The 12,500-nt window shown below is 41.0% G+C and overlaps 1 protein-coding gene across 1 annotated transcript in view; it reads right to left on the bottom strand.

Annotated features, from left to right (window-relative positions):
* The window catches only part of LOC143019431 (uncharacterized), a 301,610-nt gene that overhangs the window by 1,702 nt on the left and 287,408 nt on the right, over positions 1-12,500 (bottom strand). The window lies entirely within an intron of this gene.

Here is a 12,500-nt window from a genome sequence, read left to right as displayed (position 1 = left end):
ACGATTATCATCATTCATTATTATTATCACTATTATTATCATCATTAATCATTATCATATATCATTATTATATTACTATTATTATTATTAATATATTATTAATATCATTATTATTACGGTAGTAATGGTCGTGATAGTGAACACAATTAGGGTTATCGTGATGATGGTAGTTATGGCAGTGGTGGTAGGTGTAGTGGTGATAATTTTGTTAATGCTAGTTATGAATTGTAGTTTACCGGTGCCTCTATCCTTGTGTGTTATAGTCGGTGAGGATAACGATAGTGGTGGTGGTGATAACGGAAGAAAGACATAGTGATGATAATGCTCATGGAATGTGGTGAATAGCCAAAGTAATGCGAAAAATATCACTAAAGAGAACGATAGCTTGGAGGTATGAAATTTACTACGGCAATGACTCCGGTTCTACGGTCATTGATGCTATAGACGTTAAGGCGGCCCATCTCGGCGCCAGTTACTATATAGCGAGTTCATCTGAAGTTCTGAACTTTACCCCCTGGGGAGGGGGAGGGGGTGTCTTTACTGATGTTAATGAACAGTTGGTCGGATGGTTGGGACAATTTTCTTCACTTTATATAGTTTATTCTTATTAATCCTTATATTTTGCTGGGTTTGCACCGCCCAAGAAGGTAGCGCTCCAACAGCAATTCATAAGGTTAGCGTCTCTTCCCGAAATGAAGGGCTTCATTCACCAGGAAATGAGCGTCGGGGAATGAGCCTCTAAAACAAATTTTAGTGTCCTGTTCGCCAAAATTGTCATTTCCAACCATTTTATTCTTCTTTCCCACAGGCGATTTTATCCTGTAGAAAGAAAAAACACGTATCCAAAGCAAAAACACTTGTGCATGTGTGGCTGCGCGTGTGTGTGTACGAACACGTGTGGTCCCACCGAGTCGCCCGTACAAACACGCGTTCGTTTGCATTAGCATGGCTGCGAGCTGTCTGGTGCAGCCCGACCTAAGCTGGACTTTTGCTGCCAACGAGCAGCTGCTGCATCCTCTTAACCCTTCGGTAAACACTGATTTAATCGAGTTCACGAACAGGTACCACACTTAAGATTATATCATTATAATAATCACCCTGACTCCATGAAAAATCGACATTTGGTTGAATCAGCTACGAACACACAAATCATGTGAATAAGTAAATAAATGATTAGGTGATTAACAATGATAATATGGTAATCAACAATAGTAAGATATATCTAATAATAATGATAATAAGAACATGATGAAATGATAATGATGATGGTGATGATGAGTTGAAAATAACACAAGTTATACGATAGTGACAATAACAATACTGGTGATAATTGATTAATGATAGCCCCCCAAAATAACATTTAGCATAATAATACCTACTATTGACATTTAGTAACAACAGCAACAATATTGTTATAAATATGAAATACTTAGTAATACTACAACTGATAATAATGATGATGATATGGCGACACCAATTAGGGAGATACTAAAGACAAAAATAATAATAAAGAATAACAATTAAAGATTATAATTAAGGATAATAATAACACTGTTACCAATTACAAAACCATAATAGTGACGAGAGTATTGATAGAAAATATTGTAGTACTGTTAGAAAAAATGGACAGTAATGTTAGAATTGGTGATTGACGTTGTGTGTAGACTCCAACAACGACAACTTCATCCAATGTTTTGGCGGCCTTTTATCCCCAATCTTTGTGTTATGGTAGGTCTGAAGTGGAAAACAAGGCCTTGCGGAACAAACGTGCTTAAGAACCTGGTAAAAGGCGATTTGTTAAGTATTTTGGATGGAAATGCCGAGAACGCAAGAAGATTAGCGTGGGAAGCTAAAAAGTACATTAATCTTTTTTCCTTGTAAGTTCAGCCATGCATAACTTATTCCCCCCTCATTCCTTTACTTATCCATAGGTAGAAAAGGAAAAGACGTCCAGAAGAAATGGGGGAGGGGTGGTGTGCATATACTAAGAACAGCTAAACTACGGCCGAAGCCTTCACCTCTTATCTACATACTCGGCATTCAAGAAGCAAGCATTAGTCACGGGTAGTCTTGAGTGAACCCGGATCTGTGAAATCCGATAGAAACTAAGGCTCCACGTGGACACACGCTAATGGCGTCGTCTTTCCGAGCGGCATAGTTTTATCCGTACACGGGAGCAATCGGCTGAGGGAAGGTTATATTGCGAATAACTCTGCGGACTGATGCGCGCATAATGGGGGTTGGGGGAACACGCATTCCTTCTTTAAATTTGAAAAAAAAAAAATCTACATCATGTGTGGTTTCAAGAGCTCGCTCTGGGTTTGAACAAATGCCACAGACTAACTTAAGGAGAAAAATATAGGAATATAATGATACTAATAGCAGTAGTTATGATAATGATGATATCAATAACAATGATAATGCTGATAATGATAATGATGACAATGACAACAGCAATGGCAATGACAGTGACAATAATAACTATAGCTTACCCTAACTCAATCTAAGTTAATCCAACCTGACAACCTCAGTCTAAGTTAAGATAACCTGACTTGACCTAATCTAACTTTTACCAAAAACCTCCCTAGTTTCCTGCTCTAAGAGGTTTCAGTTATGCAATCAAAATCAGGATACAATAGTCTGATTGTATTTATAATGAAACCATTTTACCCTAAAACGATTTCTGTAGAGAAATCGTTCTCTTTCGGTATGTGGACATACTTTTTATCATTATTATTTTGTTTTATTTCTAAACATTTTATTCAGCTGAAGGGAGAACTCACAGCAAAACCAGTCCCTACTGACAAATCCCTTTATTTCAACCCCCAAAGCTAGATAAAACCAACGATCGTTAAATCAGAAGAAATGTCTAAAAAGCAGGTCATTACACTAAAGGCGCTCAGAGATTAGCTAGGAAAATAAAATTTGTGCGGTTAAAAAGTCACAGAATGTGTTATGACTTGCATACGTGAGTTTGCAAACTCTCTTTGTTGCTTCGTTCCCGCAACAATAAATATGCAAGTAACACAGGTACACACAGACCTTCTGTCTCTTGAGGTTTCTCCTGATTTAGGAATTTTTTTTCGAGAATATTTCTCTTTTGCAGTGAGTTCAAACAGCTACCGGGGCAAAACCTTCCGACAGGACATATTTCGGTTCATAATAAGGTCTGATTCAAAAAGAAAAAAACAACAAATAACCAAACCAAAATTAAAAAGAGAACAAACGAGCAAACAAAAAACTAGTTGCAAAGCATTACGTCGCATTGTTAGGTGTTTGTTCAGATGAGTTTTTAAGACTTTGAGTGCTCTACATCGGAGAGGTAAACACATCGGTGATTTAAGGTATCACTGCTGTGGACGTGCTGTGTCTTGCTGCATTGCATCTGAACAAAGCTGCGTGGCAAGGAACAATGAATTAATTTTCATCCGCATCAACAAGGGGCCATGGTGGTAGAAAATTCGAATGAGGGTTTTTTGAGTGGGTGTGAGGTGTGTGTAGGATGGATATATGATTTGACTAAGCTACCCCACTCATAAGGGGGAAAGATCTTTTGAAAAACACAGTTCCAAGAGACAGTCACATTATCGTTACGTAACGAGACAGCGTGACATTGTTGGTTACATTGGAATAATTTTTTTTTCTGAAAAAAATGACAATGTCATCTAAGGCAAGAGACCCAAAAAGCCATTTCTATTTGTTCATACTAATGCAATGCAGATACATCCACTCTCCCCCTCCCCCTCCACCTCCCCACCATCCGCGCGTCCGAGAGAGAGAGGGGGAGGGAGGAAGAGGAAAAAGAGAAAGAAACACAAAAATTACTTTACCAAAGTTCATTTAGAGCCTACAACACTCACGATCGAACGACATGAAATATTCATCGTTATTGATTTATTATTTCCCCACAGGGCGTGTGTTTAATATAGGAATGAAATATGAACGACGTGTTACCTATTCAGTGATTTATTCAGGATAGAATAAATAGATTATGTTCACGAATATGCATTTATCGAGCCTTCGCGAGACACCGGAACCGTGACGGCTGCTTGCCACTCGTTTGTCAATTTCAACACAAATGCATTTATGCTTATATAATTGTAAATGCTTCCGCTCCGTCCATTGTAATCTACTAAATAAACGTTCTGATATAATCCAAAAGTAAATATGTGACTGAGTGTAATGTGTTTCCTATGAGAGTGGGTAAGACCACCTCAGTCCCTCCTCCTCCTCTTTGATTTGCATTTCTTTTCCACACACTTACTAATTTATCTATCAAATCAAAATTTGCTGATTTTGAAAATTGGGTATATATATGTATATATATATATATATATATATATATATATATATATATATATATATATATATATGTGTGTGTGTGTGTGTGTGTGTGTGTGTGTGTGTGTACGTACATGTATATGCATATGTATATGTATATTACAAATATTTTCCGACAGTTATTTCAGGTGTGGAACCAAAGCCTCACTTGACACCAGGGCAATGCTTTACCGACTGAGCTCCTGGAGCTACAAAAGTCTTCAACTTGGAGTTTATCTACCTCTCGATGAATCTAGGTAGACTGCTAACTGCCGTTCTCATCTAAGTTTTCACAGAGACTCGAACTCAACTCGTAACCAGTGGTGAAACTAGTACGAAACGACACCTCGATGGGTTTTGGTCATTCTAAGTACTTGAAGTGAGTTACCAGTGACGGCGAATGCCATTACAAATAATTTTCGACAGTCACCTCGGGTACTGAACCGATGCCGCGCTTGACGCATGGCCAATATTTTACCGATTGAGCAAGGACGCTTCACTTAATCGACGACCACCCCCCCTCTCCGTCCCCTCATGCAGAAAGAGAGAAGATGGGGGGAGAAATCTCTTCAGGTTGCGTCAAAATATTCACACATAAGCCATGCATAACAGTATCACTCATACACAGTAATTCTCCACTCATCCTTATCTCCCGCCTTCTCCCTTCCTTGCCCAACAGACATTCCCCTCTTGCTCAACGCCCCCTGAACCCCATCAATCCATCTCATCCTCGGTCGTCCCTTCAAGTTCTCTCCCTCCACATGTGCCATCCACACCTCTTTTACTAATCTTTCATCACTCATTATTTCCATGTGTCCAAATCATCCCAATATTTCATCAGCCGTATCTGCCATCTTCTTTTCCATTCCCACTCTCCTCCTCACCTCCTAGTTTCTCACTCTATCTAACCTAGTAACCACTAACATACTTCTCAGACATTTCACCTCAAACACATTCAAACTTTTCCTCTCTGTCACTCTTAAATTCTAAGTCTTTGCCCCATACAATGCCGCTGGCACAATCATACCTTCATACAATCTTCTCTTTGCATCCATTCCCAATTGGCTATTCTCGTGACACTTTCCAATCCCCCAAGGGATTTACTTGCTTCTCCCTATCTAATATTTACATCCACCTCCATTCTTCCCTCTCCTGGCACATTCGATCCCTTTAAATACCTAAAGTTATCCACCTCCTCCAGCCTCTCTCCTTTCAGATTTACTTTCAAGTCACTGCCATCCTCTACCTTATCACCTTACTTTTACCCTCATTTACCTTCAATTTTCTCCTATCACATATCTTTCCAAACTCCGTCACTAACTCCCTTAACCCTTCCTCTGACCCTGCCACAACCGCAGTGTCGTCAGCAAACAACAACTGGCTCACCTCCTTTTTTCTCCATTTTCTTTAACCATCTCCAGTCCCCTTCCTATTGCCTCGCTTTTACCTCCCACGCCATCCCGTCCATATACACATTGAACAGCCATGGCGACATGACACAGCCCTGACGCAGTCCCACCTTTACCTCAAACCAATCGCTCTCTCCATTTCCTATTCTAAGACAGGCTCTACTACCATCGTAAAAACTCTTGACTGTCCTTAACAGTTTTCCTCGGATATATAAATGAAGAGAAACATATTCAGAATTGACAAAGAAAAATACCTGTTATATCTTTTACAAAATAGATGGATAAATAGATAAATGGATAAAAATAAATAAATTAATAGATAAACAGATAAATGAATAGATAAATAAAAAGGTGAATAGATAGAAACAAATAGAATAGAATATCCTTCCCTTTCCAACATACCACACGACAGCAACACGAGATTGCACACAAGGACAGAAGCGCCGGTGAACAGCAGTCAATAAGAACAACATCACCAACTCAATCTTCTTCTTATCCATCTCTCCGACTTTTCACCTTCCCACCATCCTCTCCCTCCTTCCCATTCTTTGTAATCCAGTTCACTTCAGTCCAGGCATGTTGGATTAATACAATGAATTAGATACACAACAATAAAAAACATATTTGCATCCTTTGTTTTCATGAGCCATGAACCCATAGGAATACGCAGCTGTTGAACATATTTATGTTCGTGTTCATCACCTGTTGAACATCCGTAGTCAGAACGAATGAACGGAGAGCGGTTCTCCTAATGCATTCTATTAGCAAAGTCCTGATGAAATAAATGCACTGATGTTGGCTAATTACTGTGGGGAAATAGAATGTCAAATACCTGATAACTACAGTTACATTTTCATACACACACACTCACACACTCACACACACACACACACACACACACACACACACACACACACACACACACACACACACACACATATATATATATATATATATATTTTGAAGTGCGTAAGATAGAATGAGTGGAAGGGTGGTGGGGTAACCACCAGGAACCGTTGGGGTTTTATTGCTAACGTTTCGTCCTGAAAGGATTTCCTCAGAGTGTACACACACAAGTCATTGACAGCTTATATACTCCCAGCTTACCCCGTTCCTCCCCTTTCGTCTTTGCTCCTCATGCACCTCCGTTCGGCATCACGAAGAACCAAGCTGGCCGTTACTCTCGCCAATTTGACAAATCCATCACGGTGGTTGCCACATAGATGCAAATTGATGTAGGCTGCCTCATTTACTTTTCTTTTGTTTCGTTAGATCTTTATGTAGCACTTCTGTTCTTTCCGAATCTGGTAGGTGGCCAAAGTTATCAAGGTGGACCACTAACGAATTTGAAGTTCTGTGAACTCTGACGTCGCTTTTGTGTTCATATGCACGTTTTTTTTTTATCCCACTGCTGGTTTCTCCGAAATAACTAACGGGACAGCTTTTGCATGGTATTATGTAAATCAAGCTGTTCTCTTCTGTTTCGACTTTGCCATTGCTCTTGTTTACCACAATCTCTCCTATCCTGGTACCAGTGCCGAACGGAATTTTTAGCCCTGCCCGATAGGTGAACAACGGTCCCATATCACTCGCGCGTCTTGAGTTGGGGACGGACAAAAACCCACCACTGTCAACCTCACTCTCTCCTCTTTTATCTCCTCTGCTTCTTTTATTTATTCTTAGGACCTTCTCCCTCAATCTGTGTAAAAGACCTTCTGGATACCGTAGTTTTTTTTTGAAAATATAAAAAATGTGATTGATCTCTTCCTGGAGGAATTCCTCACTACATATTCGGAAAGCTCTCAGGAAGAAACCAATGACAATTTCACTTTTAATTCTGTCGTTTTGGGCCGGGTAATAATGCACGATTTCATCCTTGTTGGTGCTTTTCCTGTAAACTGAGAATAAGACCGCATTTTCAGTTTACAGGAAAAACAGCAACACTGAAACTACTTCACTCACATTTGTCCCCTTTTCCCTTGTAAAGTGGACCTATACAAGCACTCCTCCAGTCCTCTGGCACTCTACCCTACATCGCGTTGAAGGAGCTTAGAAGAAAGAGCGCTTAACCCATATTCTTCGGTGGCTTCCTTTTACCTGAATAAAATCGGCTGGAACTAGCCTGAATAAAGACTTTGAAGGATCGCCATCGTGCCCGCAGTGTCGGTGACATAGGAATCCTTTCTGGACATTAAATTTGTCGATAAAAAAAAGAATAACTAAGTAAATTAACGTTTAAGTAAATAGGAAAGTAAATAAATGCATAAGTAAAAGATACATATTTGATAAATAACAAATACACAAATAAGCAAATAAATGATTAGGTAATAAATACACACATAAATAAATAAATAACATAGAGAAATATAATAAATAAACAGATGAATAAATAGATAAAGGAGATAAATCATCTCAGTCTAGATAGTTAACCCTTTCCTCACTTTGGACATTTTATTCTGGCAGAGTAGACTATTTAATTCATCTCCGTAGGACCTTATCGACAGCATAGTTGTGGCGGTGGTATGACTGAATACCAACACGAACCTCATCCCACGGAGGTCATCGGCACCGAAAGCCTCCGACATTATCGCACCACAGGGTGTCTGCAGTTCCACCACAGTACCATCACCAACACCACTATCACCACCACCGACACCAACACCACCATCACCATCACCACCATCACCACCACCACCACCACCACCACCACCACCTCATCACCGCGGTACCACCATCATCATCACCATCACCACCATCACCACCATCACCACCACCATTATCATCACCACCACCATCACCATCATCACCACCACCACCACCATCATCATCATCATCATCACCACCATCATCATCACCACCATCACCATCACCATCACCACCACCATCACCATCACCATCACCACCACCATCACCATCACCACTTTATCATCCCCCCCCCCCTTAAGCACCTTTCAGTATGCTCAGGATCTGTAGGACACTTCGGCAAGATCGTGATCTTCAGCAGATGCTGCTGATATCAGAGTTCACAGACCACAACCATCTGGCAAAGAACTCAAACCGACTTTGATCCCATATCGATTTGAGGGTGACAAGAGTTCGCCCCAAGGAATTTGCAAAAACATCCTTGAGACTCGTGTAGACAAAACGAATATTCAGACCAACTCTGATGCACTTCAGACGAAGAGAGTGATGTCAGACTATTATACATTTTCTCTTTTGTAGAAAACGCTTCATGGAGACGATGTAATAAATATGTCGAGACTCTGAGGTTCCGATCTATCACGGAGTAGTCGATGACGTCCAAGTGTGAGTGTGAGTGTGTGTGTGTGTGTGTGTGTGTGTGTGTGTGTGTGTGTGTGTGTGTGTGTGTGTGTGTGTGTGTGTGTGTGTGTGTGTGTGTGTGTGTGTGTTTGTGTTTGACGCCTATGGGCGTCATACACACACACCATATGGTGACTCCATATGGTGTGAACTACATTGCACAGGTAGTGCAATGTAGTTCAATTCGAAGCTTTAAGAATCATTTAGATAAACACCTAAGAAAGATGCTGTAATGATTATGGTTTATTTTATATTATTTGTTTTTGTTTTGTTATCATTTGTCTGTTTGATTTTCATTTATTATTAGTTATATGTCAATTTATTATTATTTACTTTTTACCTGTTTGTTTATTATTTAACTATACCTATGCATTGATTTATTTCATTTGTTATTCACATTATTATAGTTTTTATTTATTATCTTATTATTTTTTTTTTCGCATCCGACCTAGATATGGACCAAAAGGTCTCCTGTCGGCATGCTCCGCCTTTGTAATCCTTTGTAAATACCCTACTCCTATTTACCTCTGAACGGAGTACGCACCTTGCGTAAGGAGTGACTTCACAGCAGGGAGTAGTCCATAATAATTCACCTCACGCGCTCCTTTTGCCCTTGAAGTCTTCAGCCTCCCCTAGTTCACCACAGTATACCTCTCTTTCCTATTGTCCTTCTCATGGTGTGTTACTTCCCTCTTCGAGAAACAATACAACTCTGAGATCGCTGGAGCGTCAGATCCCTCTTGAGGGTCGACCGGTACGGTCACTGTTTCTTTCTTTCCACGAAGAACTCTTGTGCTTCTTGTATTTCTTCCCGAAGTCCATAGACTTCGACTCACTCTCCCGGCATTTATTTTTCATTGGCGTCTTCTCTCCCCCCTTCCTCTTCGGAAGCGGAGAATTTGATCCATTTTCTAAATCGTTTATTATTTCTGTGTTCGAGAAGGAATCAGCGGCACCTCGTGTATATATGACATCAGCATAATGTTGGTTAAACTCTAGTATACTTGGATTTGTTTCTAAAGTATTAACTGACGCAAACGACAGAAAACTTATGACAACAACCTTCGTCTCGGAGACATAAACTGGAGATCACAAGAGGATACTGAAGAAAACCAGAGGAGGTCTGTTTGCCAACTGATGCAGCGGGAGGAGGAGGAGGAGGAGGAAGAAGAACAGGAGGAAGATGAGGACGAGGAGGAGGAAAAGGTGGTGGTGAAGGTAAAGGTGAAGGAAAAGAGATAAAATGAAGAAGCTGAAGAGGAAGAGGAAACGGTGGCTGTGAAAGAAAAGAAGGTGGAGGAGAAGGGAGGATACAGAGAGGAGGAGGAAGAAGAGGCGCAGTAAGATGAGGAGGAGGAGGAGGAGGAGGAGGAGGAGTAGGAGTAGGAGTAGGAGAATGAAGAGGAGCTAGAGGAAGAGGAAAAGAAGAGAGAAAGAAAGAGTAGGAGTAATAAAGGTGAGAAGCGTAAGAGTGAAGACTTGATGTTGTTCTATATTAGTTTGGAGGCGTTGGGATAAAGGCCTCGCTTGGGTTCTTCTCTTTATTTGGTAAGTCTTGACAGTAGCGCAGTCAAGCCTCGCCTGACTCTTGCCATTTAGGGCGCGACGAAGAAAATGAGTGTCGGTTTCCAACAAGTTCATTATTCCATAAATATATTTTCCTTGTGACTAAATTTATGTACGGTATAGAGCTGAGTGTGAGCACCCAGTATAAAATATAAATACACATATATACAGTAAGAAAATACAGTAATATACAGTAATATACAGATGAATATAAGGTCAAGCCAAACTGACCGCGGATCGAGTCAGACAATGGATGGTCCGTTGAAGCTTGCTGATACCACCAAGATCTGACGTCGTGCAGTTAATGCATGCGCGTGTGCGTGTGCTCGCTAGTATAACATGAACCAATGATAATCTACTGGCATTTCTTGCAACAAGAGGAAGCGGAAGAGAAGGAGGATAAAAGGAACGGAGAAGGGGAGGAGGTAGGGAGGAGGGGAGAAAGAGGTGGATGAGGAGAAAGAGGAGGAAGAAGAGGAGAAGAGGAAGAAAGAGAGAGGGGGTGAAAGAAGGGGAGTAGAAGGAAGCTGGTTAAGAGTAAGGAGAGATTAGTTCGGCCACACATTTAATAAGTAATATCGGATGTACGGAAGCCATTACAGAGAAGAAGAGGAAGAGGAGGAGAAGAGGAAGAGGAGGAGAGGAAGACGGAGAATGAAGGTTTAGGGGAAGAAAGGAAGGAGAGAGACGGGGGAGGAAGGGGAGGAGAAGGAAGCTGGTTAAGAGGAAGGAGAGATTACTTCGGTCTGCAGTTAATAACTAATTCAGAATGTACTGTAGGGAAGCCATGGCAAAGGAAGATGAGAGGAAGAGAGGGAATAAATAAAGGTTTAAGGGAAGATAGGAAGGAGGAAGAGAAGGAAGGAAGGAAGGGTGAGGGGGAGAAGAGAAGGGAGGGGAAGGGAGGGAACAGGAAGGTCAAGGTAGAGAAGAGAAAGGGGCAGGAAAGGGAAGGAAGGGAGAGGAATGTAGGGGAGAGAGGGAGGGGAAGGGAGGGAAGAGGAAGATCAAGGTAGAGAAGAGAAAGGGGCAGGGAAGGGATGGAAGGGAGAGGAATGTAGGGGAGAGAGGGAGGGAAGAGGAAGATCAAGGGAGAGAAGAGAAAGGGGCAGGGAAGGGAGAGGAATGTAGGGGAGAGAGGCGAGGGAAGAGGAAGATCAAGGGAGAGAAGAGAAAGGGGAAGGGAAGGAAGGGAGAGGAATGTAGGGGAGAGAGGGAGGGGGAAGGGAGGGAAGAGAGGGAGGAAGTAAGGTCCCTTGGTTGACAGTCTAGGAGCCCATGTTGGACAAAGTTGGAAGGCAAGCAAGGTAGTTGTAGGCCACCATGGTGCAATCCACACGAACTCCAAGAGAATGGAGTACTCGAGGACCATCGACCTCGTTGTTGAAACAGCTTGCAGACGCCCAAACAAGTTCCTCGACAACATTCGCATGTGTGATCGAACAAATAAGTCTCATGTTATGAATTGGTGGAAGTAGATAGAGGTCTTGGGTTTTGCTTGTGAATTGTGTTCTTTCTTTCACGACGAAGTTGTATGTTTTTTTTTATTTGTAGACAAAAAAATAAAACGAAAAGCTTATACACGCAACGACTCATTATATATCGGTTATGCATTTTTCATTTTATTTTTCTCTTTTTTGTTATTTCTCTTTTTCCACCTTTTCCTTTTCCTTTCTTTTTTGTATTTCTTTACCCCTTACTTTTCTTTATTGTTCTTTTAATTTTTCCTTTTTCTTGTACGTTTTTTTTTCCTTTATTTTTTCCCTTGTTCCTTTTCTTCTTTCTGCTTTTCTAACCATGAGATTGATTGAAGCTCTTCCGAACAAGAAGGGCTTTTGGGCGCTGTGAGACCCAAAGGCTGGATGCTCCATATCCCCTTCCAGC

The sequence above is a fragment of the Oratosquilla oratoria genome, chromosome 37, assembly GCF_046742065.1.
Source record: "Oratosquilla oratoria isolate Oo_2021 chromosome 37, ASM4674206v1, whole genome shotgun sequence".
Classification (NCBI taxonomy): domain Eukaryota; kingdom Metazoa; phylum Arthropoda; class Malacostraca; order Stomatopoda; family Squillidae; genus Oratosquilla; species Oratosquilla oratoria.
The sequence above is the reverse complement of the archived record's forward strand: the minus strand, read 5'-3'. Positions and strand labels throughout refer to the sequence as shown.